This window comes from Apium graveolens, chromosome 7 (genome assembly GCF_009905375.1).
Source record: "Apium graveolens cultivar Ventura chromosome 7, ASM990537v1, whole genome shotgun sequence".
Classification (NCBI taxonomy): Eukaryota; Viridiplantae; Streptophyta; class Magnoliopsida; order Apiales; family Apiaceae; genus Apium; species Apium graveolens.
In genome coordinates this window covers 128,184,118-128,210,884 of record NC_133653.1, presented here as the reverse complement: position 1 = coordinate 128,210,884, position 26,767 = coordinate 128,184,118, and the positions used below count along the sequence as shown (strand labels likewise).

The 26,767-nt window shown below is 37.5% G+C and overlaps 1 non-coding gene across 1 annotated transcript; it reads right to left on the bottom strand.

Moving 5' to 3' along the window:
* Positions 1–24,675: 24,675 nt before the first annotated feature.
* Positions 24,676–24,782, bottom strand: LOC141675573 (small nucleolar RNA R71). The gene has a single exon (XR_012556218.1). It is a non-coding gene; the product is annotated as a small nucleolar RNA R71 (small nucleolar RNA).
* Between the last annotated feature and the right edge of the window lie 1,985 nt (positions 24,783–26,767).

Below are 26,767 nucleotides of genomic sequence, written 5' to 3'. Positions count from 1 at the left end.
TCAGATCTATACTGTCTGTAACTGGTGGCTTTGAGATAGTAATTGAAGGCATAATTACTTTACTGATTTAAATTTGAAGCTTCTTCCCCTCACTTGGTCCTTTCTCCCCCTTTTTGTTATCATCAAGTTGAGTAGAGGAGGGGGTTTGAGCAGCCACCAGTTTTTGAAGTAAATCTGTCTGTTGGGCTTGATGAAGATGAATGGCTGTTAAAGATGCTTCCATGGCTGACATTCTTGTATCCAAGGCATCTATCTTGGTTACAAGATCAGAATTTTTCCTTAACTGCCTCTTGATGTCAAGCATTGTAGCTTCTGGAAGCTTAGAATCCATCTTGTCTGAAATGGCCTTCTTCATCTCCTCAATATCACCCTTGATGGTATTTACATCCCTAACATGTTGGAAGCCTTGAATTTGTTAAAGTTGCAGAGAGGCTAGATGTGCCTGAAGGAGCTTCTTGGTGCTGGCATTTGTAGTGGTTTGAAGAGCAGTATTTTTCTGATTGATTAGTTGGATCAGGGTTGTCTTGAAGTAGTGCTCATCACAGTGCTTTGAAAATGCCCATGATGGCATACCTGATCTTGAACTGGAACCTACTTCTCCCCCTATGTCCATTGCTTCATCTTCACTATCCCCACTTTCATCACCAAAGAAATCAGCTGAGCCACCAGTCTCATAATCCACATCACCAGCTATAGAGGGCAAAGCTGTGATGGCATCCTTAGCTCTTATCATAGATTGTGTGGTATGCACCAGATTGAGCATCCTTTCTGCATTGTCATTGCCCTGTTCATCTAGAAGTTGATAAGCTGGAACAGGGTGAGTAAATGCCTCAGCATCAAGGGAGGTGGAATCTATAACAGCTTTAAGTTGCTGAGATAGTCCCTCCCTGTCCGCATCCTTGACATTTATTGACTCACTAGCAATGACATCCATCCTTATAGCTCCAGTACCTGCATTTATATCATTTTCTCTCTTTTATTGCATCAGGGTCTCACCCTGGCTCCCCACCTTCACACCCTCACCTTCACCATCTAAGGTGGGACTCCTCTCACTTTCTTTTTCCAATCCTAAAGAAATGGATTGCATAATTTCACTCATTTCCTCTCCTTTTTCCTGGGAGCAACCCAGACTCTCACTCATAACACTCTTCTCTCTCAATCCTAATAGTGACTGTACAACCACTAATTCTTCTGCACTTGAAATAAATGAAGTTTGAAGTTGTGCAGAGATACTCGACGGATGAGTGATATCCATCGGGTGAGTGGTTTTGCTATCCAACGGATAACTGCTGTTAAGCTTATCCGTCAGGATATAATCACTACTTGACGGATGAGCAATATCCATCGAGAGAGTAGAAATGAATGAACTAGGAATGGAAACTATTGTGGACTCTGTGCTGATTGAAGATATTTTGGGCACTGATGATTCAACAGTTCCTGAAAGAATGGGCAAGTGAGCCAACAAATCATCTAAAAGATGATGCTCACTTGAACTAGATTTTGGCTTCCCCAACAAAGTTAAAGAAGGGGAATCAAGAATTGATGTGTTTATCATATCCACATCCAGTGAGTTTGTGGGTGAGTTTGGTGTTTGAGGTGCTTCTATTACTAGAGATTTTGGCTGTGACTCCACATTTATTGGAGCCACATCAAATTGAATTTATGAAGGTGCAGTGACTGTGTCTTTAGCACCAGTTTGCACAGTGTGTGTACCTTGTGCATCCCCAAGGGTTTTAGATTTCTTCTTTCTGGCAAAGTTTGGGGTGAGCTTGTGTCCCTAACCCTCTTGGCATGTGCTCTTGGTTGGGAGCTTTGTTCAATAACTACATCCTTTTGGGATGATGCAGCTAGAAATAAGCTTTTATCCTTTTTAAGCACTGTAATTTGTAGGAAAAATGCAGTGTGGCTAGGCTGGGAACCACTCAACTATCCATCCTTATCCTTAGGGTTTTTTTATGTTCACCCCTTCCCTCACCTGTCTTACCCACCTTCACACTCCCCTCTTTGGTTTTGGTAGATTTTGCAACTGGCATCTTTTGAGAGATACTAGAGGGGGCTTTATTTGATTTGGGTTTTGAAATTTTTGCAGGTTTGGTAGCTTGGGTAGGCAACTGTTGGGTCATTGACACAGTTGCCATAGCCACACTAGAACTCAAAGAAATTAGTGAGGTTGAAATAGTAGTAGGGATAGATGAACTTACCTCACTTACCTGAGGTGCTTCCATTACAGGGAAATAGAACAGTGGCACCTCCTTGTGATGATTGGCCCTGTTCAAATCTGCAATGAGCCTTCTCTCTTGAACCTAACAATCTAATTTATTGTTAGGGTTCTCAAGCACAATTTTTTCACAGAAGTGGTTAGCTAACATCATAAAGAATCTAGCATAATACCCATTCTTACCTCTCTTATTTAACTCTCCTAGTTTGAAACCCAACTCAAACAAAATAAGGTCACTGAAATTATAGAACTTATATGTAACTAGCATGTAGAGCATGTAAAGCATGGACATATTGACTGAATCAAAATTACCGATTTTACCTGAAAATACCTTTGTCACTACATCACACATATAACTCCATTCCTTCCTAAGACCCAATCTCCTAATGTCATTTAACTTAGAGGTAGAAAGAGCATAGTTTATGGAATTAAGCATATTAATTATATCAGTGTCAGTGTGTGGTGAGGTCACAGTGTTATCAGGAATCTTGAAACATGCTTTTATAATATCACTATTAATACATAATTCTTTACCTTTAATGGTTAGAGTGATAGTCTTATCTGTTAAGTTGTATGTAGCAGTGGTCCACATCTCTTCAACAACTTCACAAAAGATTGTGGGAGATTCCAGCATGGCATAGCTAAGCTTGTAATTCTTCACAAAGTCCATAATCTTGTGATAGTCACCAGATCGCTGAATACCTCTGTTTACTAGTGCAGTGAAATTGTTCTCTCATAAATAAACCCAGTTTGAGACATAAACTTGACAACGGGCGCCATTGTTAGAGAATGAGAGCTTGAAGAGAGAGAGTAATTGCTTTGAAAGAGAAAGAAATTTGAGCAGTTGATTTGAGAATGATAAAAGAAAAGCAATTGAAATGAAATAAGCTTTTATACTATCTCAAAAAAATAACTGCTAAAAATAATAAAGTACAATAAAGTAACCAATGAAAATTGCCTAAAATAGCCGTTTAAAAATAAACTGTAAAAATTCCATCCATTATCCGTCGTGTTATGCTTACAAACTGTAAGTATACTCGATGGATAATGTTCAGGGAATTAACGGCTAAGATTAAGACAATTCGACGGATGAGGATAGAGTGTTATCCGTCGAGTCATAAAATATTCCAGAAAAATAATTGATTTTTATTAGCAATGGTATACCGACGGATGATCAAACTCGATGGATAAAGATCATTCGTCGAGATGTAAATTTTGACTTAGCCAAAATTTCATCCAAGACTGAAAAATCAATTAAATTTCTGGCTGCATTTCAACTTGCAAATTATCTCATATAGATTTAAGAATAATTAAGCATACCTAACTCACTTACCAACCTTGAAAAGGTGGATTCATCCAGTGGCTTGGTAAAGATATCTGTAAGCTGCTTCTCACTTGGAACAAAATGTAGTTCCACAGTACCATTCATTACATGTTCCCTTATGAAGTGGTACTTGATATCTATGTGCTTTGTCCTTGAATGTTGTACTGGATTTTCAGTGATGGCAATTGCACTTGTGTTATCACAGAAAATAGGAATCCTTTCAACTTGCATACCATAGTCTAGCAATTGATTTTTCATCCATAAAATCTGTGCACAGCAACTGCCAGCAGCAATATATTCAGCTTCAGCTGTAGAAGTAGAAACTGAATTTTGCTTTCAACTGAACCAGGACACAAGCTTGTTTCCTAGAAATTGGCAGGTTCCTATTGTACTTTTTCTATCAATTCTATAGTCTGCATAATCTGCATATGAATAACCAGTTAGATCAAAGCCAGAATCTCTAGGGTACCAAATGCCAAGTTTTGGTGTTCCCTTGAGATATCTGAAAATTCTCTTAATAGCTACTAAGTGAGATTCTCTAGGATCAGCCTGAAATCTAGCACATAAACATGTAGCAAACATTATATCTGGTCTACTAGCTGTAAAGTACAGAAGTGAGCCAACCATGCCCCTATAACTTGAAATATCCACAGACTTTTCAGTTTTCAGTAGTGTTTAATTCAAGCTTAGTTGTAGTGGCCATGGGAGTTTTTGCAGATGTGCAATCCATTAGATCAAACTTCTTTAAGAGATCAAAAATATATTTAGTTTGACTAATAAATATTCCATCACTAACTTACTTAACTTGCAAACCAAGAAAGTAAGTTAGTTCTCCCATCATACTCATTTCATACTTACTTTGCATCAATTTGGCAAACTTTTTGCAAAGTTTTTCATCTGTAGAGCCAAAAATAATATAATCTACATAAATTTGAACAAGTATACTAGAACCATTAACATTTCTAAAGAATAAATTTTTATCTACAATACCTCTTGTGAAATGATTTTCCAAAAGGAACTTTGATAAAGTGTCATACCAGGCTCTAGGTGCTTGCTTCAATCCATAAAGTGCTTTCAAAAGATAATAGACATGTTCTGGAAAATTTGGATCTTCAAAACCAGGAGGTTGACTGACATAGACTTCATCCTCCAAATTCCATTCAGAAAGGCACTTTTGACATCCATTTGATAGACCTTGAAATTGGCATGGGCTGCATGGGCTAAGAAGATTCTGATGGCTTCAAGTCTTGCAACAGGAGCAAATGTTTCATCAAAATCTATTCCTTCTTGTTGACAATATCCCTTAGCAACCAATCTAGCTTTGTTCCTGACTACTATGCCATTTTCATCCATCTTATTTCTGAATACCCATTTGGTGTCTATTGGATTCTTTCCTTTAGGCTTGGGCACCAGCTTCCATACATTATTCCTTTCAAATTGGTTTAGCTCCTCCTGCATAGCTAAAATCCAATCAGGATCCAGCAAAGCTTCTTCTACCTTCTTTGGTTCTCCTTTGGAAAGAAAGCTGCTGTATAGACATTCTTCCTTTGTTGCTCTCCTAGTTTGAACTCTAGAAGAAACATCACCAATTATGAGCTCAAAGGGGTGATCTTTTGTCCATTTTCTTTGTTGAGGTAGATTAGCTCTAGATGAAGAGGCCTCATTGTTGTCTTGATGTGTGATTGAGTTTTGATTGCTAGAAACTCCCCCTGAGTTTGTGGATCTTTGATTTGAGAAAGGAGAACTTTCTATAGGTGATCTATCCTGACTTCCTGCTCCTTTTGATAACCCGACGGATGGTGAATTTTGAGTACCGACGGATGAAGCTGGTTGTCTCCCGGCGGATAACGCAGATTGCCTCCCGATGGATGAAGCATTATGTAACTCAACAGATGTTGAGTTTTGTGCTTCATTGGTAGTAGATTTTTCTGCATTATGCTTTGATACTGTTTCTTGATCACTTTCATCATGACTGTCATCACTAACCATCTCCATATTGTCGAATTTGAGGATCTCATGGTAATCTCCATCTTGAAGTCCTTTAATCTTTTTATCATCAAACACAACATGTATTGATTCCACAACAATGTTGTTTCTTAGATTGTACACTCTATATGCTTTACCAACAGCATATCCAACAAAAATTCCTTCATCTGCTTTAACATCAAACTTCCCATTTTGATCAGTTTGATTTCTCAGAATATAGCATTTGCAGCCAAAGACATGAAGAAAATTTAGAGTTGGCTTCTTGTTCTTGAACAATTGATAGGGAGTCATGCATCTTGCTTGATTAACCAGGGAAATATTCTGAGTGTAGCATGCAGTATTTACAGTTTCAGCCCAGAAATATGTTGGCAGTTTAGATTCTTCAAGCATTGTCCTTGCAGCTTCAATAAGTGATCTGTTCTTCCTTTCCACTACTCCATTCTGTTGTGGAGTTCTTGCTGCTGAAAACTCATGCAGAATCCCATTTTCCTCATAGAATGCTCTCATGACTGAATTCTTGAACTCAGTTCCATTGTCACTCCTGATTCTTCTAACCTTGAAATCAGGATGATTATTGACTTGCCTTATGTGATTGATGATGATTTCACTAACCCCATCTTTAGACTTTAGGAAATATATCCAAGAGAACTTTGAGAAATCATCTACAATTACTAGGCAAAATCTTTTCCTTGAGATGGATAACACATTGACTGGTCCAAACAAATCCATGTGTAGCAGTTGCAAAGGTTCTTCAATTGTTGAATCAAGTTTCTTCCTGAATGATGCTTTAATCTGCTTCCCTTTTTGGCAGGCATCACACAATCCATCCTTAGAAAACTCCACTAGAGGAATGCCTCTAACCAGTTCTTTCTTTACTAGCTCATTCATGGTCTTGAAGTTTAAATGGGATAGCTTCTTGTGCCATAGCCAACTTTCATCCTGACTTGCTTTACTGAGAAGACAAGTAACAGATTTTGCATTAGATGAGTTGAAATCAGCTAGGTACACATTTCCTTTCCTCACACCAGTGAGAACCACTTTGTTGCTTCTGTTGTTAGTCACAACACAGGCTTCTGAGTTAAAGGTTACTGAATTGCCATTATCAAAAAGCTGGCTGATACTCAACAAGTTGTGTTTGAGACCATCCACTAAGGCAACCTCCTCAATGATGATATTTTCCTTTGAAATCAAGCCATATCCCACAGTATAACCCTTGCTGTCATCTCCAAAAATAATACTTGGGCCAGCTCTCTCCTTGAACTCTATGAGCAGGGTAGAATCACCAGTCATGTGTCTTGAACAACCACTATCCAAGTACCAAAGATTCTTTCTGTTTCCCTGCACACATTAAAATCAAATTAAGTTGATTTTGGTACCCAAGTTTCCTTGGGTCCTGCCTTGTTAGCTTTCTTTTTCTGTTTCTTAGGCTTTATCTCATTTGACTTGGGGATATCAGATTCATCCTTGGTCATTTGAGTTGGGCCTTTGAAACCATTCATTGCAACAAAATTATCATGCATATTATAATCAACAAGGAATGGCATGCTATTATTGAACATGTTATTCCAGTAAGGCATGCTAAATGGCATTTGTGGCATACTAAATACAGCATAATAAGGATTAGGTGCAAATGGCATATTAGCAAACTGTGCATTCATATTCTGTGTAGACATAACATTCATAGGCATGGGAGGCATGGCATTCATGTTGGGAAAGTGAGGTGGCACAGATATGGGAGTAGGCATGGCAGATTTGCAATTAACAGACAAATGATTTACACTACCACACTTGACACAGATTTTTCTAGGAGCATATTTATCAGGTGTGTAGTTATTATGTTTGTTAATTCCTACTTTACCGTTTCTATTATTTTTCTTTTTAGCCTCTGTTTTCACCTCAATCTTTTCAAGTCTGTCACTTAACTGTTTGACAATCATGTGACCAACATTAGCCTTTTTCCCTTTCTTAACTTGACTCGATTCTCCTGGAACAAAGTTCTTGGAAACAAATCCATACTTTTCATTCAACTTAACAAGTTTGGCTTTACTGATAGGCTTGCTTACAGCCGACGGATGAGGATTTTCATCAGTCGACGGATAACCCTTTTTGTTATCCGACGGATGACCCTCATCATCCGTCGAGTCTACATCTGTTAGCACTCCATCCACCAAATTTGGTTCTAGTTTCTCCTTGTTCTTTTTCCAGGCTACATCACAGAAGGACTCAATTCCTTGAACTTTGGTGATTTGAGCATGGACATCTCTAGATGTTTTCCATGCCTTAATCACCTCCTGTTCACGTTCGAGCTGCTTCTTCAAAATTTCTTCTTTCTTCAAGGACTCAGTTAATTCCTCCTTGGCAATCTTACACTCAATTCTTAATTTTTCAAAATCAATGAACTGAGACTCTAGCACATTATTTCTCTCACTCAAAAACAAATTGTTTTATTTGATTTTAGCATTTTATTTAGTAAGAGACTTAAGTGTAACACGCAAATGATATAACTCTGTAGACATGTCATTTATAACATCATTACACCCAGCTTTAGATAAATGTGCAAGGTTTGTAGTAATTACCTGATTACTTGAAGAACTTATTTCTGTTTCATCAGACTTGGTCATTAGGGCTAGATTGACATAGCTGACATCTTCATCTTCATCCAGACCATTTGCTGCCCAGTCATTTTCTTGTGTAATGAAAGCCTTTTCCTTTTGTTTGAGCAGCTCAAAGTATTTTTGCTTATAATCCACATGCTCAAATTTTTTTTGTTGGAATCTGACTTTCTACACTTACTGGCAAAGTGCCCTGCCAAGCCACATTTGAAACATTTGAATTTTGATTTATCCACCATGTTTCTATTTGGCTTGGCTGCTCCAAAGTTCTTTTTGAACTTGAGCTTAGAAAATCTTCTGGAAAGAAATGCTAAATGTTATAGCCCCTTGTCCTTGTTTTTACAGACCCTTGAAGTTGACTCAACAACTTCCATCTTCATCTCCTTCTCCTTCTCTAACTCAGCAACTAGTGCAATGGACCCTCCTTTCTTCTTTCCTCTCTCCATCCTCTCATCTTGCTCTATTTCAAGCTCATATGTTTTCAGGATGCCATACAGTCTCTCCAAAGTAAACTCCTTATAATCTTGTGAGTTTCTCAATGAGACTGCCATTGGTTTCCATTCCTTTAGAAGAGATCTAAGGAATTTCAGATTGGAGTCTTTTATCTGATAGACCCTTCCATGCAACTTTAGAGCATTTAGCAGTTTTTGAAACCTACGAAAAATGTCAGTGAGTGACTCACTTTCTTCATTATGAAAATGCTCATATTGCTGAATCAGTAGCTGCATCTCGTTTTCTCTAACTTGCTCAGTGCCATCACAGATCATCTGTATTGTATCCCAAATATCCTTGGCAGTTTTGCAGTTGATAATATTGTCAAACATATCAGCATCAACTCCATTAAACAGGATATTCATGGCCTTTTTATCCTTCCTGATGTAACACCCCCAAATCCGGGGTCGGGGATCCGGGTTGTCACGAGTTCCATTTCTCTTATCTATACTTAATCTTAACAGTCAACCAACTAATGTGTACTGTGACCCCACAATACACACACACACACACACCACAAGTTATAGTCTCAGAGATGAATACCAAAATAACACAAGTCATTTTATTCCACAATTATAAACCATTTCACCTTAAAAAAGGTTTCTGAATAATTTACATATTCTTTGCCATTATTACAATTCATAAATATACATAAGTTTGGTACATCAAAAGTTGAAAGCCTAGCCTATTGGTAGTTCCTACCTCAGCTACAACGGCATCAACGCCTACAGGAAACTGCGGAACATTTTCTAGCCGCTCATAAATTGGGAGCTTGATCCTGTCCATCTTGTCTATCTATTATTGTGTGATGAAAGAAGAAAGCAAGGGTGAGCAACAAGCCCACCAAAATAATATGTATAAAGATTAACAATATATGAGCATTCTCATAGCACTCATGAAAGTCTTGGTCAAGAAGAATTGGACTAAGTTTGACCTCTTAATGCGACCAAGTCGCAAAATATTTAGTATATATGTATATATACTTTTCAAAATATTTGAAATCCTCTGCCACGCATAATATACGCAGAGTTCTAGTTTATAACTGTATAAAAATATCGTTGCAAGGTGATCTCCTATATCTAACCTTGTCTCAACGTTTTTCTGAAAATCTTTGTCATGTATACGATAATCATTAACCAGATATAAGTTGAAAAGGTGAAGTTACGAGATACTCCAATATACTTATATCTTTTCCGAATACTACTTGAACTACCACCGTTCAAGGTATAATCCGTTTCAAAAGTTCATCACATAGATGAGACTACAAGATAAGATCTGAATAGATTCAATCCTTGAAATATCATTATAAATAATGAAGTTACGAGATACTTCATTAAGTCCCGATATATATATACACCTATATATATACATTTCATACACTCATTGAAAACCTCTGTTATGAAAATTATAAACAGAGTTGTAATATCCAATGAATTTGGAAAGGAGAAAACCTTGGCATAAACCTGATATCTTGCTGATCAGGCAAAGATACCAATAAGTAACCTTTTCTACTAGTAGATGGATGAATCCCCCACTGGTCATCACCCTGTCCGTATTAGGACCTTATGCCGGACTGCCACTCAGCCACTTACGCATTTGATGGACTCCCACTGAGCCACTTACACTTTCATGGACGCCCACTGAGCCCATGTTGCTTATGCCGACTCAAATAGATGGACTTACTTCCCGAATGTTGGGTAAGTAATCAATTCAATTATCAAAACAGCAACCTTGTTGCGATTATAAAATACACCACAGAGCCGGATCCCTCAGGTTTTGAGCGAGTATTTAAATCCCCTTCGAAAGGAAGATCTTAAATATAAAAAATGAGTTTTGGGATCTGCTCTAACTTTTAAAAATCATTTTGAAGAGTCGAAAACATTTTTAAGAATGTTTGGAGTAATGCTGATTTAATGAAATAAATTAGTCCCGATACATTTAGAAAATATCTGAATATTATTATTTAAATAATATTCCCATAAGGATAATCCTTATAAAAATAATTGAAGTAAAAGTTTTAAAACTCATACTTAAAATGAATAATAAATAACCAAAGATATACTTATACGAAAGTACGATCTTTATTTGAATAATCGAAAATAAGTTTGATTATCGAAACATTATTCTTTAATAAAATAAAGAATATTATTTAGTAAATAAGCGGAGTCATAAGTCCTCGAATGAATATTCAAAATAATATTCATTAAATAGAATAAACAGAGTCATAAGTCCTCAAATGAATATTCAAGATAATATTCATTAAATAAAATAAACCGAGTCATAAGTCCTCGAATGAATATTCAAAGTAATATTCATTAATAAAAATAAAGTTATCGAATAAACCTTATTCGATTAATAGTTTTGAAAACTATATCTATATATCTATATATAATATATATAATATACTCGGGAACATCGACTCCCGGTTTTAGAAAATGTTCGCCTTTGGGTCCCCTATACTAAGGGTATACGCAACTACTGCTTATCTCTAGCATAGGTAATATGCAATTATAAGAATTGGAATCAACAGATAGATATCAAGATTACGAAACAGACATGTATATAAACCATATCAGCATGCTCCAATATATCGCAAGATTTGCTAATTAAACATCATGCATCTATCACAAGATAATGCATATACATATATACATCACAACAACAGTATAACGGGTAGAAAACTTGCCTGAGTGTTCCCGGATAGACTTAAGGTTAGAGTGGGTCCGATAACCTATGAACACCAACATAAGTCGGAATTAAACCCCGGCCGCTTAAGAAACTAGACTTTAACCAATTGAACCCTAACGTTCGCTTATGGTCATTTCTACGCTTAACGAATCACATAAGTCGTTCGAGTACCCTCGGCTCCACCATTTTTAATAAATTGACCATTAAGAATTTGAAGGCGATTCTTTCGTGAATACCCTACCAACTGCCTAATCCACTTTACATAATTGTTTCATACTCCAATTAGTCAATTAAGGGCCTTAATTAAGGTTTTAAAGTAAGGCGAGGGGTAATGCTTCGTTCGCGAAATGCCGTTACTTAAAACGGTCGTTTCTCCTAAACCGTACATCGGATTCAAGCGAACCACATATCAAAACGAAGCTCGTAACATGAACTATCTAATCATGGCAATGGTAAAAACCTAACAGTGAGTTCACGGGTCCTATTGTTAAGAACAAAAACAGTCTAAAGTAAATCGGGCATTACGATGGCTATGTTTACGCGATTACCAACTTTTATACTACTCCAAATCACCATCCATACACTAATAAAACAGCCCCAACATCTCAAGTTTTCCAATTTATACTACTTCTCAATCATGAACTGAGGGCTTACTTAAGTTCATTAACTAATAATCAAGATTTACAACTCCAAAAACATCACAAAACCACCCAATCTCTAAATACATAATAATCATGCCTCTCATGAACTATACTACTCATAATAAGCTCTTAAAATTCAATAATAATGCTAGGTTAAGAGATTATACCTTCCTTGTGAGTAGGAGTAACTAATGAGCTTGAAACAACCTTGGAAAATCCTTACTAAAGCTTTATCTAAACAAAAAACAGAAGATCAAACTTTCAAGTTCTTGAAAAACACTATTCACTCTCTTCTTCCATGAATTATTGGAAGAGATTGTGAAGGAATTTGAAGCTTAGATTCATAGGATATCTATATCTATGTACAAGGAACCTTAGATAATTACCTCACTAATTAACAAGGCTTGGAACTTGAATTTGAATTTTTTCTTCTTTGAAAAAGAGATGAAGCCGAGAGCTTCTTGTTGGAAAGATGAAGTCAACTTTGTGTTTTGTGTTTTTGATTTGTTTTACTTGGTTGTTTTATTTTTGTTTTGTTTAATTAACCTTTTAACCATGGTAAAATTTGTGTGGCTTGTAATCAACCAACAATTCATTCCCTTTTGGTCATGCTTATGTCATCCCCCTGTGTCATCTTCCTCTTCTTGTTGGTGTGATGACATCATCATCACTAACCTCTTTGATTAACTCCTAATTACTTGGCTAATGATCGCTGATCTATTATACGGTTCGCTTAACTTTCGTTTTCGTTTATCGTTTGAGGGATCATACCCGAGATCTTATTACTTGGGTTCTCTTAAGCTTTCTCAATACATTATATTCCTTTTATGATCCTCTCTTATAATCCTTGAATTTAAATCCTTTTTATCCTGTTACCTTATACTCAATTCTTTCGGTATCTGGTGGATTTTCGGGAAAAATCAAAGTGTTCGAATTTGGATTCTGACGATCTTTACATACACTTATATACCATATAGAGTACTAATAAGATCTCAGAATAACAATAAAAGAACCTCTACAAGGTGAGGAATGAAAAGTTTTCTTATTCAGCATAATCAGCAAAATCACTATTCATAAGGGTTACAAAAAGTCCAAAATTTTGGGGTTATTACACCTGACTTGTTCAATATCAGGATCAGACCATTCATGCCTTGGCTTGGGGACAGATGGCTCATTTCCAGTTGCAGCTCTCATTGGAACATGAGGGCCTCTTTCTATGCAGTCCACATAGGCCTCATCTTGAGAAAGCAAATGAAGATGCATCTTTACCTTCCAATGATGGTAATTATCTTTATTCAGACAAGGAATCTTGACTCCAACATCCTTCTTGTTCATCTTGCTGTATTGTTTTGATCTTTAAACTCTTTGTTCTTCAAGAGCTTGCTCTGATACCAATTGTTAGTCCCTTAACAATGTAACAAGAATTACAGAAGGGGGGTTGAATGAAATTCTTGAAACTTTTTCTTGAATAAAAATTATTCTAACTCAAATATATATATATATATATATATATATATATATATATCAGTGTGAATTGATTAGCAAAATACGGAATAATAATTACTTGAAATGAATCAAAACACAAGTAATTAAAAACAAGAGTCTTTAAAAACTTTCTGGTGGATTTAAATGATTCCACCAGAGATATATAATATATATCGAGAGAAATTTGTGTGCAAAAAGCTCACAGATGCTTACAAAATAATAACAACTAAGAATGAGAGAAATGCTAAGAATGCATCTTACAAATGTTTCTCTCTTGGTTGCTTAGTTCCTTCATTTTTATTATATTTGCTGCTTCTTGGTTTATATATATCACCAAGATTACAAAGTAATAAGATAGGATAATAAAACAAAAACTATCAAGTCTAATACAATGCTACTTCATTACTTTATTCCAGCATCTTTGAATATCTTCATAATAGCATGGAAATGGCAATGCTTCTTTGTTCTCGAAAACCCAGTTGAATAGGCTACCACATTCCATTTGCATACACTCGACGCATGTGACTGTGTTGTCACTGCCAACAGATATTTGAATTCTTTATCCATCGGGTTCATGATCATCCATCGGGTTGTTGATCATCCGTCGAATTCATTGTTGTTTATCCGTCGGGTAGCAATCAGGCACTTGACTTCATTTCATTTATGCAGAATTACAAGACATCATCTATGTACAATTAATCAACCTATTCTGCATATCTAGTTAAAGTCAGCATGACTTAGGTACTACTACAGATTCTAAATAATGTGTATGCAGAAATGTGCTATAGACTTATTGTTACATAAGCTACTCACTCGATGGATAATAAGTCATCATCCGTCGAGACTAAAATGAGTTATCCGTCAGGACTATAATCCTTATCCGTCGAGTGCTACATTTTCACTAAGTAAAATCTACCAAGGTGTTTTGTTCATGAAATCATCAAGTACACAATATATACACAACACCACTGGAATCAGTACAGATTTTTTATTGGGTATATGCACAAAAGGTTTTGTTAGTTGCAGTGAAGAAGACATTAACACTGATCTGTATGAAGTTCATTAATATGTTCAGGCATTAGAGGAATAAGGTTGGAGTCATTCGAAGCAGTTGTCAGAATCAGTGTGAAGACCTCAAGGATTCCTAGTCAAGTTGGTTATATTTGGTAGAAGACTTAACAATGGTTTATACGGGTATAATACGAAGGCCTGAGAGCGAAACTAGTCGTCTGTGAACCAGACCTGTGCACGAGACGTCAGTGATCCGTGAAAGGAAACAGAGCATTATTTTTAGAAACACTGTTAAGTAGTTTTTGTACTCGAAGAGTCTGGAAATATGTTGAGGTACAAAATCCCGGAGAGTAGAAGGCCTGAAGATACAAAGGAGTACAGCCCGAGGATTTACAGGATTTATTTTTTAATCAATGACTGATTTTTATTAAATGAATAAATGAAGAATTGATCATTTATTTATTTAATTATTATCACGTTTGATTTTAAAATAAATAAATTAAAAATTGATTTTTATTAAATGAATAAATGAAACTCAAAACATTTACTTATTTAATTTAATATCAACTTTTAATTTTTGAAAAATAAATTGAGCCAGCCAGAATTATACATGCATGCATCTCTTTATTCAACAAAAGACATGGAAATGTATGGTTATTTGATTTATCAAACTAGGCTGCTAGTTCGTGATCAATAACAAAAGAAACCAGAAAAAAGGAGTGTTTTTTTATGAATCTCGCGGGACCAGCTTCAAACTAAATAAAATAAATGAGTTCAAGATTATTGTGAAATGGCTGGGTATGTACTCGAGCATAGAACATGGAGGGTCCCCACAACAAACAAAGAAATGCAGAGCTACAGGTTGGGAGTAATAAAACAAAGAATTGGTAAGTTTTTATTCCTGCTGCAACAGGCGCACACCAAGCGCGTGACGTGCACGCGGGGATCTCTCCCTTTCTCTTACGCGCGTGGTCCGCATAACCCCACCCTGGCGCCTGGCTTTTTCCATGAGAAAAACCTTTCTTGTACCTGCATGTGCATGTGGATTAATGCATGCAAGTGTTCTACTCCTCTATTCCCTCAAGGTCGCCCCAGACAGAAAAACTGTTAAGGCAAAAGGCGGTTGTGGTTTCCTTTTTCTCATGCATGAACATCACGTGTGGCGACTCCCTCTTTTGCTTGTACCGTGTAAAGCCATGAACTTCTCCTGTATTGTTTTCTTTGTTCCTATCGAGGAAAAGAAATCAAAAGCATATAAATACTTGCCTTCCACTATAACATGTAGTCACCATAGAAAAATAATCAAATGTTAAGGCAAATAAAATGGCAGTAGTGGACGCAACACAGGAATTGGTGGAAATTCAAATGCTGCTCTTTTTAATTCTGATCACCACACACATAATTTAAATCTTGTACTAGTCGCCAGAGAGAACTTCAAAGAATATTCCCCAGGCTGTCAAATTAAAATGTATGGACCTGTATCAGCCACGTATTTCTTTTTATCTCTCCTACAATTCTACCTCCTACATAACCAAATTTGCAGCAGATTGAAGAAATATACTTCTCACCATTTTTACACAGCGAAGCTCTGTAGAAATATTTCTCGGAGAATTTAACGATTTCATTTATTAAAATTGAGGAGAGAAGTGCTACCCAATTTATTTCACACCATTAAAGCCTTACAAACTTGTAACACTCATTATTTAAAGCTCTCTTGATTGTATTTAATATCTTTTGATAGAAGCTTTGAATTTTTAGAGTTATAGATAGAACCCCAAATTGATTGTTATTATTTTGGTTCTCTCTTAATTTGTTGCTTCGAATTATTTATATTCGGAGTTGTAAGCAAACCTTTACGGTTTAATTTCTTAATAAAAAGAATTATTCCGTGAATCTCTTAGTATTTGTTTATTTCATTTTCGAGGTTTATTCTCTGCTGCAATTAATTAACGAAAAATGAAAAACATACATTCACCCCCTCTGTATGTATATTTGGACCTAACAATTGGTATCAGAGCTTGTTGATCGATATACAGATCTGATCCTTTAGATTAGCAAGTTTTGTTGTTGATTTTGGTTGAACGGAGTTTGGGAGTGCTTTCGGTGTGTAGATCTGATTTGGGTTTGCTGGTTTTGACTTGACCGGTTTGGTATTGTTGACTAACTGGGTTATCGTATTTTGAGACGGTTTATTGTAAATTTTTCTCAGATCTGAAAAGATGAATTCTCAAAAAGTTAGTAGTATCAAGGTTCCTCAGTTTGATAAATCGAGATATAATCTATGGAAAAAGAAAATGCTATTGTATATTCGGGCGTCGAATCCAGAGTATATGAGAGTATTGAGAGAAGGAAGACATGTGCCAATGAAGGATCATCCAGAGTTGCCTAATATGAGAATGTCATGCCCAGAAGCAGAATGGAATGCTCGTGACAAAGAACTGATAGCTCTGGATGAAGGCCTACAGCTTATTATGGTGGATTCAATGGATGATGATATGAGTCACCAAATTATGGTCTGTGAAAGTGCAAAGCACATGTGAGAAACCATAGAACTGCTTATGGAAGGAACTGAAGATGTCAGGAAAAATTGATTGGATATCTTGACTTCATAGTATGAGGCCTTTAAGTCCTTGCCTGGAGAAAGTATTACTCAAATCTTTGAAAGAGTGAACAAGCTGTTAAACGAATTAAGTATTCATGGAAAGACTTATCCTTAGAGAGTAGTCAATAGGAAGTTTATGCTAGTCCTACCTCACCACTTAGAGAATAAGGCTTCATCTGTTCGTGAGCGTGTTGACTTTGAAACCATGATACTTGAGAAGTTGTATGGTAAGCTGAAGACTCATGAAATAGAGCAAGAACAAAGTAAGATCATCTATGGTGGTGGTACAGTTGATAGCAAGAATGCTGAACTACTCAAGACAACTGCTCTTGTAACAAGTGGAATCAAAGAGCTTAACATTACTGCTGAAAAGCCTAAGTCTAAAGCTGAAATGCTCTTTGAGGCTGTGATGGATGATGGAAATCTCTCTGGGAGTCCAAGTGAATACTACACCACTGAGGAGCTGCAAAGCATGGAAGATCCTACTATGGCCAATCTAGCAGGGATGTTCAGTAACATCAGGTTTAGAAGAAATCAAGGCTTTTGGGGTTCTGGAAGCAACAACCGTGGTCAGAGGTCAAGTTCATCTTCTGGATGAGGTTATAAGACAGGGATGGTAGACGGAAGTAAGTTCAGGTGCTACAATTATGATGAGGTTGGGCACTTTGCCACTGAGTGCAGAAAGTCTCAGCAAGGAAATGATAAAGGCAAAGCTTATCAGAAGAAGGACTCTGGTAGCTCAAGGAAGTATCCAGTGAAATCTTACATAGCTGAGGGGAAAAGCTGGGATGACACTGATGATGAAGAAGAGCAATATGGAAATCTTGCATTGATGGTAGAATCTTCATCTCAGGTAACATTTCCAACTATTCGTGCTTTACCTCCAGATAACTTGTGTAAGAATGAACACTGTGTCGCCTTCAGGCAGACTGTCCTAGTGTATGGAAATGCTATTTTTCATCACTATCTTAAGGCACAATGTAATACAAAGGAATGCATTGAACAAACATGATGCCGTAAAAGAAGTGTATAGAAATGTTAGTACTACACTAAGATATACTCTGCTTGATGTCGAAGACCTTAAAGTAGAACTAAAGAAAGTTAAAGATGAAAAGGATAAGTTAGTTCTAGATAGGGCTAGTGTTGAGAATCTTAAGCGAACCAATAAATATTTAGAGCTTAAGATTACTAAGAACCTTGAGACAGAGGAAGAGCTAAGGAACAAGAATGCAGAATTAGAAACTAAATTGCATGTTTTTACTGATTCTGCAAATCTTGCTAAGAAGCTCATAGTTGATCAAGTAGTAGATGGAAAGGTTGGGATAAGCTTAGACTACGATGAACTTAGAAAATCTTCTAAAAAACGAGTAGTTGAAAATGAGCCTGTAGAGAAAGTTGTTAATCCCCCTAGTACACCTCATGTTCTTAAGGAAGCTAAGAAGCCCATATTTAAGAAAGCTACTGTTGAGCCCTTTGATGAAGATAATCTTTATATTCATCATGAGATGCTTGTTGAGGATCTCGAGCTCTCAAGGAGACAAAAGGCAAAGAAACCTACGTCTGTTGCTAGTGACTCTGACCTATCTTTTGCCGGACTAGGTTTTACTTCCAGGAATAAGAAGAATAGAAGTAGAAATGGCAGGATAGGAAATAATGGCCCTAGGAAGTTATGCAATAACTGTGGTTCTGCTGGTCACCTTACTCATGCTTGTAGACAGGTTAAAGTAGACAATGTTAAGAATGCTTATGTGCATAACATGCCTAACATGCCTAAAGTTTCTAAGTGTAATAAATCTGTTTGCATGCCATGTGTAGTATCTTTTATGCACACTTATCTTGATTCCACACACTCACATAATATATCTCATAATCATGATAAGCATGTTAGTAAGAACACTGGTAGATCAAAGACTGTAAGCCCTCCTAAAGCTAGGAAATTGGGCACCTGTCACCAAGCCCAAGAGCAAGTCTGTTGGTGCTTCTGAAAGTGACAGGGAAACAGTCAATGATAAAGCAAAAACTGTTAAGCTTGTCAATTCTGTGAAGAGAAAAGTTATATATTCAAATGCTTCTAAGTCTTCTGGACCCAACATAGTTTAGGTACCAAAGAAAACTTAATCACTTTTGTTTTCAGGGCATAAAGCAGAAGTAGGTCATGTGGATTCTGGACAGTGGATGTTCAAGGCATATGACTGGAGATAGAGCCCTGCTATCAAAGGTGGTTGAGAAAGCTGGCCCAGTGGTTACTTTTGGAGATGACAACAAAGGTTATACAACGGGATATGGCTGTTTGGAAATTGGCAATGTCATCATTGAAGAAATCTCTTGGTTGAATGTCTTATGCACAATCTTCTCAGTATCAGTCAATTCTGTGACAAAGGATGTGAAGTACTGTTCAAGAAGGAGAAGTGTTTGATATCTAATCAGAAGAATGAGAAGCTGACTCTCAATGGAGTTAGAAATGGTGATTTATTCGTAGCTGACTGGAATTCTGCATATGGTCAAGTAATGTGTTTCTACAGTAAAGCCTCTCTAGATGAAAGTTGGTTATGGCATAAGAAGCTCTCCCACTTGAACTTCACGACCATGAATTCTTTGGTTAAGAGGAAATTGGTGAGAGGATTTCCCGAGATGGAATTCAGTCCTGATGGACTTTGTGAAGCATGTGAGAAGGGAAAGTCAAAAAGGGCATCACAAAAGAAGAAGACAATGACTAACATCACTGAACCACTACAACTCCTTCACATGGATTTGTTTGTTCCTGTCAACGTCATGTCTATGTCAAGAAAGAAATATGGCTTAGTGATTGTTGATGACTATTCCAGATACACGTGGGTGTTATTCTTACATTCAAAGGATGAAGCACCTGATATGATTATTGATCACATCAATAAGATTGAGTTAGAAGCTGGAGTGCCTGTGCGAACAATCAGATCAGATAATGGAATAAAATTTAGAAATGCAAAGCTGAATGATTTCTGTGTCGAGAAAGGCATCTCAAGACAGTTTTCAGCACCTAGGACTCCACAACAAAATGGAGTGGTTGAGAGGAAGAATTAAACAATTGGTTGAAGCTGCAAGGACTATGCTTAATGCAGTCAATCTTTTTACTTACTTTTGGGCTGAAGCAGTTAACACTGCATGCTATACTCAAAACAGAACCCTGATCAACAAGATATATGAGAAGACCCCTTACGAGTTAATGGCCAACAAGAAACCATCAGTGAAATACTTTTACGTGTTTGGAGGAAAGTGCTTTGTGCTTAAGGACGATGAGCATCTTGGAAAGTTTGATGCTAAAGCTGAAGAAGGTATCTTTCTGGGCTATTCTCTGGAGGCAAAGGCTTATAGGGTGTATGTGATTAGTGATCAAAAGGTTGTGGAAAGCCTTAATGTAATATTTGATGACGCCAAGCTCCCAAGTATCCAGAAGGAAGATGATAGTGATAATCTTGATGTTGAAGATCTTTCTGATGGAGAAGATGAACCTGAAGTTATTCTAGACAACAATGACAATGGCAATGATCCTGATGATCATAATTCTGATGCAAATTCTGAAGGTAATGGTCATGAGATAAGTCACACTATCTCAGGGACTAGTCCTCAAGCTTCAGATTCTATAGATCAAGCTGGCAACAACTCAGGGGGAGTAGAACAAGGAGAAGAACAAGGATTCGGTAGTCAGACTCAACACAATTCTAGAAATGCCGAGTCATCAAGGGCTAGTCTACCAAGACATAGAGTATGGAGTAAAAACCACCCTCAGAACTTAATACTTAGTAATCCTGACAATGGAGTCAAGACTAGAAGAGCTACAACAAATGAATGTTTCTATTCTGGGTTTCCATCTCAAATGGAGCCAAAGAAAGTAGCTGAAGCTCTTAGGGATCCTGATTGGGTGATTGTTATTCAAGAGGAACTCAATCAGTTCAAACGACAGAAAGTGTGGAAGCTTGTACCCAGACCTAAAGACAAATCAATGATTGGCACAAAATGGGTTTTTAGAAACAAGCTTGATGAAGATGGATTTATAACAAGGAATAAGGCGAGACTGGTTGCTAAGGGATACTCTCAAGAAGAAGGGATTGACTTCGATGAGACCTTTACACCAGTTGCTAGACTTGAAGCCATCAGGACATTTTTAGCATTTGCAACACATTCAAACTTCAATGTATATCAGATGGATGTGAAAAGTGCTTTCCTAAATGGTGAGCTTGAAGAAGAGGTCTATGTGGAGCAACCCCCTAGTTTCATAGATCCTGAGTTTGAAGATTTTTTCTATTTTCTCTTCAAGGCTCTTTATGGTCTAAAGCAAGCGCCGAGAACATGGTATGACACTCTCTCAGAATTTCTTCTTGAAAATGGTTTCACTAGAGGTGTCATAGATAATACTCTGTTTCATAAGAATCATAAAGACGATACCATATTTGTGCAAGTCTATGTTGACGACATTATATTTGGGTCTACGAATGATGCACTTTGTGCAAGGTTTGCTAAGCTTATGCAGAGTAGGTATGAGATGAGTATGATGGTTGAGTTGAGCTACTTCCTTGTATTACAAGTGAGTCAGAAATCAGATGGTATCTTCATTTGTCAAACGAAGTACATCAGAGATCTTCTGAAGAAATATCAGTTGGAAGACTCAACACCTGCAAAGACTCTGATGGCAACTGCCACAAAACTTGATCAAGATAAGTCTGGTAAGATGGTGGACATCACTTATTATCGAGGCATGATTGGATCATTACTCTACCTGACTGCAAGTCGTCCAGATATTATATTTGCTACATGCTTGTATGCACAGTTCCAAGATGATCCAAAAGAATCTCATATGATAGCCGTTAAAAGAATTTTCAGATATCTGAAGGGTACACCTAATCTAGGTATCTGGTATCCTAAAGATACGGGCTTTGATCTCATCGGCTACACAGATTCTGATTACGCTAGTTTTAAGATTGATCGGAAGAGTACTTCAGGAAGCTGTCAGTTTCTTGGGAGAAGATTGGTTTCTTGGTTTAGCCAGAAGCAACATTTAGTTTCTATATCTACTGCTGAAGCTGAATACATTGCTGCTGGTAGTTTGTTAGGTCACACACACTGTAGAAGGGGTTGAATACAGTGTATAGCACAATCAAATCAAATTCTAATAACACAAGTAACATAAAACAGACTTTATTTAATGCAATAAACTCTGTTACAATATGGAACTGTCCTTTCTCAGTGAAGAACAAATATCACGAGAGCTGCTAGGGTTACAATGAATGATATTCTCGATAATGATAACACTTGTAGTGTAAACCATATATCTGTGTTTATATACTACATAGTTACAAGATAATCGCTAATTGATATGGAATATAATTCTGCTTCCTAAAATATATCAATTAGATATCTTTTCTTCCATGTATTACATTCTTCATAGAATTCCTTCTTCATGCATATCTCTTCTTACGTTTGTCTCGATCTTCTTTCCTTTCAATCAGCCGCCTTCTGATAAGTGGCATTTTATACCACTTAGAACGTATTAAAATGGCTTAAATTGGTGTCTTAAAATCAAGTATTTTGTGTATTTTATGCGTTTTCTAGTGTTTATGCATTTCAGGGTATTAGTTGCATTTCAGAGAAGGAATCATCAAGAATAAGCCTTGGCATGTGTTCACCATTGCGAGAGGAAAAGAACGGGCAGATTACGGCGAAGAAACGGAGCAAACCTGGAAATTTTCCAGTAGGGTCCTGCGCGCCCGCGCAGCAATGCTGAGCGGCCGCGCAGCAGCCTTGCGCGCCCGCGCAGAAATGCTGAGCGGCCGCGCAGGGTCGGGGAAAAAGATATATTATTTTAGACTTCTATTTCTGTTTGGCTTCCAACTTCTATGTAATCTGAGTTTTATGGGACTATTATATAAGTAGATTTGAGACGTTTTCATAGAGAATTAAGAGGAGATTATGTTTTAGGTTGTGTTTTGCAAGAAGCGAAGGAGATAAGGAAGAAGACCGATTTAGCACACAGCAACGAAGAGGAAGCATATATTCTTGTGATTCTTGTTTCGTTGTAACGTTGGATGCTAGTTTTCTTGCTTTGACTTATTTACTCTTGTGACGTACTCTGTTTTAATATAATTAGTTTAGTTATTATTTTCTTGTGTTTGTTTATCATAATTTCATATGAACCCATGATGGCGATAAGTTCTATTATGGGCTAATCGTGATCATGGGGTTGCAACGGATTTATTATGGAATTCTTTAGTTAATTGTTTAATACTTTAGTATGTGATGATTGCATGATATCTAGTATTGGTTGTGCGTATTCGTCTTATGTGCGTCACGAACATATAAGATAGGGTGTTAATCTCTTGTGAAGCGACGGTGGATCTTGAGATTTGGAACTTGCCATGCTAGCATAGGATCATGTACGTTGTGCATGATTAGTGGGTAACTCTAACAGTTTTATTTGCCCTATGTAATCAAAAAGGAATAACTTGTGCTTAAATCATTGTGTTGTCAATTTCTGTAGACATATAGGAACTCAACATAATTGATGACTATTCAACTTCTATCTTAATTGTGGATGCTTGGTAGAATGGTATTAGTACAATGAAAGTTGGCTTTTATCAGTTTCGTGTTATTCGATTAATATCATCACTGTCACATGCTAAAGGTAATAACAATGGCTATAGAAGGAAGTAATAATGAAGTTGTGATCTCATGAGTGTTTTATTATTGATAAATTGAAGTGTTAGTTAAGTGGTTAATTAAGTAGTTAATTATAGTTAATATTTAATCAACAATTTTAAGTGTTATCTTAACATTGAGAAGTAATCATACATTGGTGAGTGAGTTAAATTAGACAATAACTTAGTCTGAGTCTCTGAGGGAACGAACTAGAAAGTATTCTATATTACTTGCGAACGCGTATACTTGCGTGAATATTAGTGCGTGATTTCGCCCTAACAAGTTTTTGGCGCCGCTGCCGGGGACTCGGCGTATTTGTTTAGTTTATGTACTTACCATCATTGGTCATTAGGACTCAGTGATTAGGACGTAGTAGTTAATTACTCTTTTCGGTTGTGTTTCAGGTACTTTAGCAAACATTTATGCAAACTCGTTCTCGTGCTCGCAAGAGAACCTTAGATACAGCTGAGGAGAAAGACGAAGTTCTTGATACTCCGGAGAAGTTAGATTTTGAGGATTCGGATTCAGGAACTGAGCAGAAAGAACCAGTAAACATGGGAGATCGTATTGTTCAAGCTGATCCAGCTCTTATGGATTTTTCTCGGCCTAAAATTGATGACATTCAGTCAAGCATCCTTCATCCGGCTATTCAAGCTAACACCTTTGAAATCAAGCCGGGCACTATTCAGATGGTGCAGAATTCTGTTTCTTTTGGAGGAGCGGCAACTGAAGACCCTAACATGCACATAAGGAATTTTGTCGAGATCTGCAGCACTTTTAAGTATAATAGCGTGACTGATGAGGCTATCAAGTTGAGGCTTTTCTCATTCTCACTGAGGGATAAAGCTAAAGACTGGTTACATTCTGAACCAGCTGGGTCCATCACTACGTGGCAAGATCTTGCACAAAAGTTTCTGGTGAAGTTTTATCCAATGGCAAAGACTGCTGCTATGAGGAGTGCTCTTACTCAGTTTGCGCAGCAACCTACAGAATCTATGTGCGAGGCTTGGGAACGCTACAAGGAAATGTTGAGAAAATGTCCACATCATGGAATGCCGGATTGGATGGTAATCACTGGTTTTTATAATGGTTTGGGGGCCCAATCTCGGCTCATTCTCGATGCAGCAGCTGGAGGCGCCTTATGGGCTAAAAGCTATACTGAGGCGTATAATCTTATCGAGACGATGGCTGCAAATGAGCATCAAAACCCAACTCAGAGGATGACGTCAGGCAAGGTAGCAGGTATTCTGGAAGTTGATGCAGCCACCGCTATTGCAGCCCAGCTCCAAGCGCTATCAATGAAGGTTAATTATCTGGCTACGTATGGAGTTAATCAAATAGCTATGGTTTGTGAGCTTTGTGCAGGTTCTCATGCTACGGATCAGTGTTCTCTTGTCAATGAATCTGTTCAGTATGTGAATAATTATCAGCGACAACAGCAGCCTGTGCCAGCGACCTATCATCCTAACAACAGAAATCATCCAAATTTCAGCTGGGGGAATAATCAGAATGCTATTCAGCCACCATATCAGCAAGGAGTAAGTAAACAGTTTAACCCACCTGGATTCCAGCAACCACAGCAGTATGCTACAAGGCAATCATATCCTCAACAGGGAAGTGCAGCTGCACCTACTAGTGCTGATTTTGAGGAACTTAAGTTGTTGTGCAAGAGTCAGGCGGTTTCTATCAAGACCTTGGAAAATCAAATCGGTCAATTAGCCAATGCAGTGTTCAATCGTCAACCTGGCACTCTTCCCAGTGACACGGAAGTACCAGGCAGGAAGGAAGCCAAAGAGCAAGTCAAGGCTATTACCTTAAGGTCTGGAAAAGTAGCTGATGCTGAAAAGGCAAAAGAAGTCGAAGCTGAAGTTAGGGATGAAGAATCTAAGCAAAAGGAGAAAGCGGCGGAACCAAGGAAGACTACTGTTGAACACACTCTGCCTGAGGCTAATACAGGGGAGAAACAGCTCTATCCTCCACCACATTTTCCTAAGAGATTGCAGCAACAAAATCTGGATAGACAGTTCGGGAAGTTTCTGGAGGTGTTCAAGAAACTTCACATCAATATACCTTTCGCTGAGGCTCTGGAACAAATGCCTAGTTATGCGAAGTTTATGAAGACTATTCTTTCAAGGAAGGTGAAACTGGATGACCTTAAAACCGTTGCTCTCACGGAAGAATGCAGCGCTGTTCTGCAGCAAAAGTTACCACAAAAACTGAAAGATCCAGGAAGCTTCACCATTCCTTGCACCATTGGCAATCTAACTTTTGAAAAGTGCCTTTGTGATTTGGGAGCAAGCATTAATCTGATGCCCTTGTCGATCTTTAAAAAGCTGGATCTGCCTGATCCAAAACCCACATACATGTCGCTACAATTGGCGGACCGTTCCATTACTTACCCAAGGGGCATAATTGAGGATGTGCTCGTCAAGGTGGATAAGCTCTTCTTTCCTGCTGATTTTGTTATTCTGGATTTTAAGGAAGATAAGAAGATTCCCATAATCTTGGGGAGGCCTTTCTTGGCTACTGGTCATACCTTGATAGATGTGCAAAAAGGGGAACTTACTATGCGGGTCCAAGATCAGGATGTGACCTTCAACGTATTCAAGGCAATGAAATTCCCTACAGAAGATGAGGAGTGTTTAAAAGTGGATGTGATTGATTCTGCGGTTACTTCGGAACTCGATCACATGCTAATGTCTGATGCATTGGAAAAGGCCTTAGTGGGGGAATTTGACAGCGATGATGAAGATAGCAACGAGCAATTACAATATCTGAACGCTTCTCCATGGAAGCGAAAGCTCGACATACCATTTGAATCTCTTGGTACTTCTGACCTTAAGAATGCTGAAGGGAAGCTCAAACCATCAATAGAGGAAGCACCTACCTTAGAGCTCAAACCATTACCTGAACACTTGAGGTATGCTTTTTTAGGTGATTCATCTACGTTACCTGTTATTATTTCAGCTGACCTTTCAGGTAGTGAGGAAGACAAGCTCTTAAGGATTTTGAGAGAATTCAAATCGGCTATAGGATGGA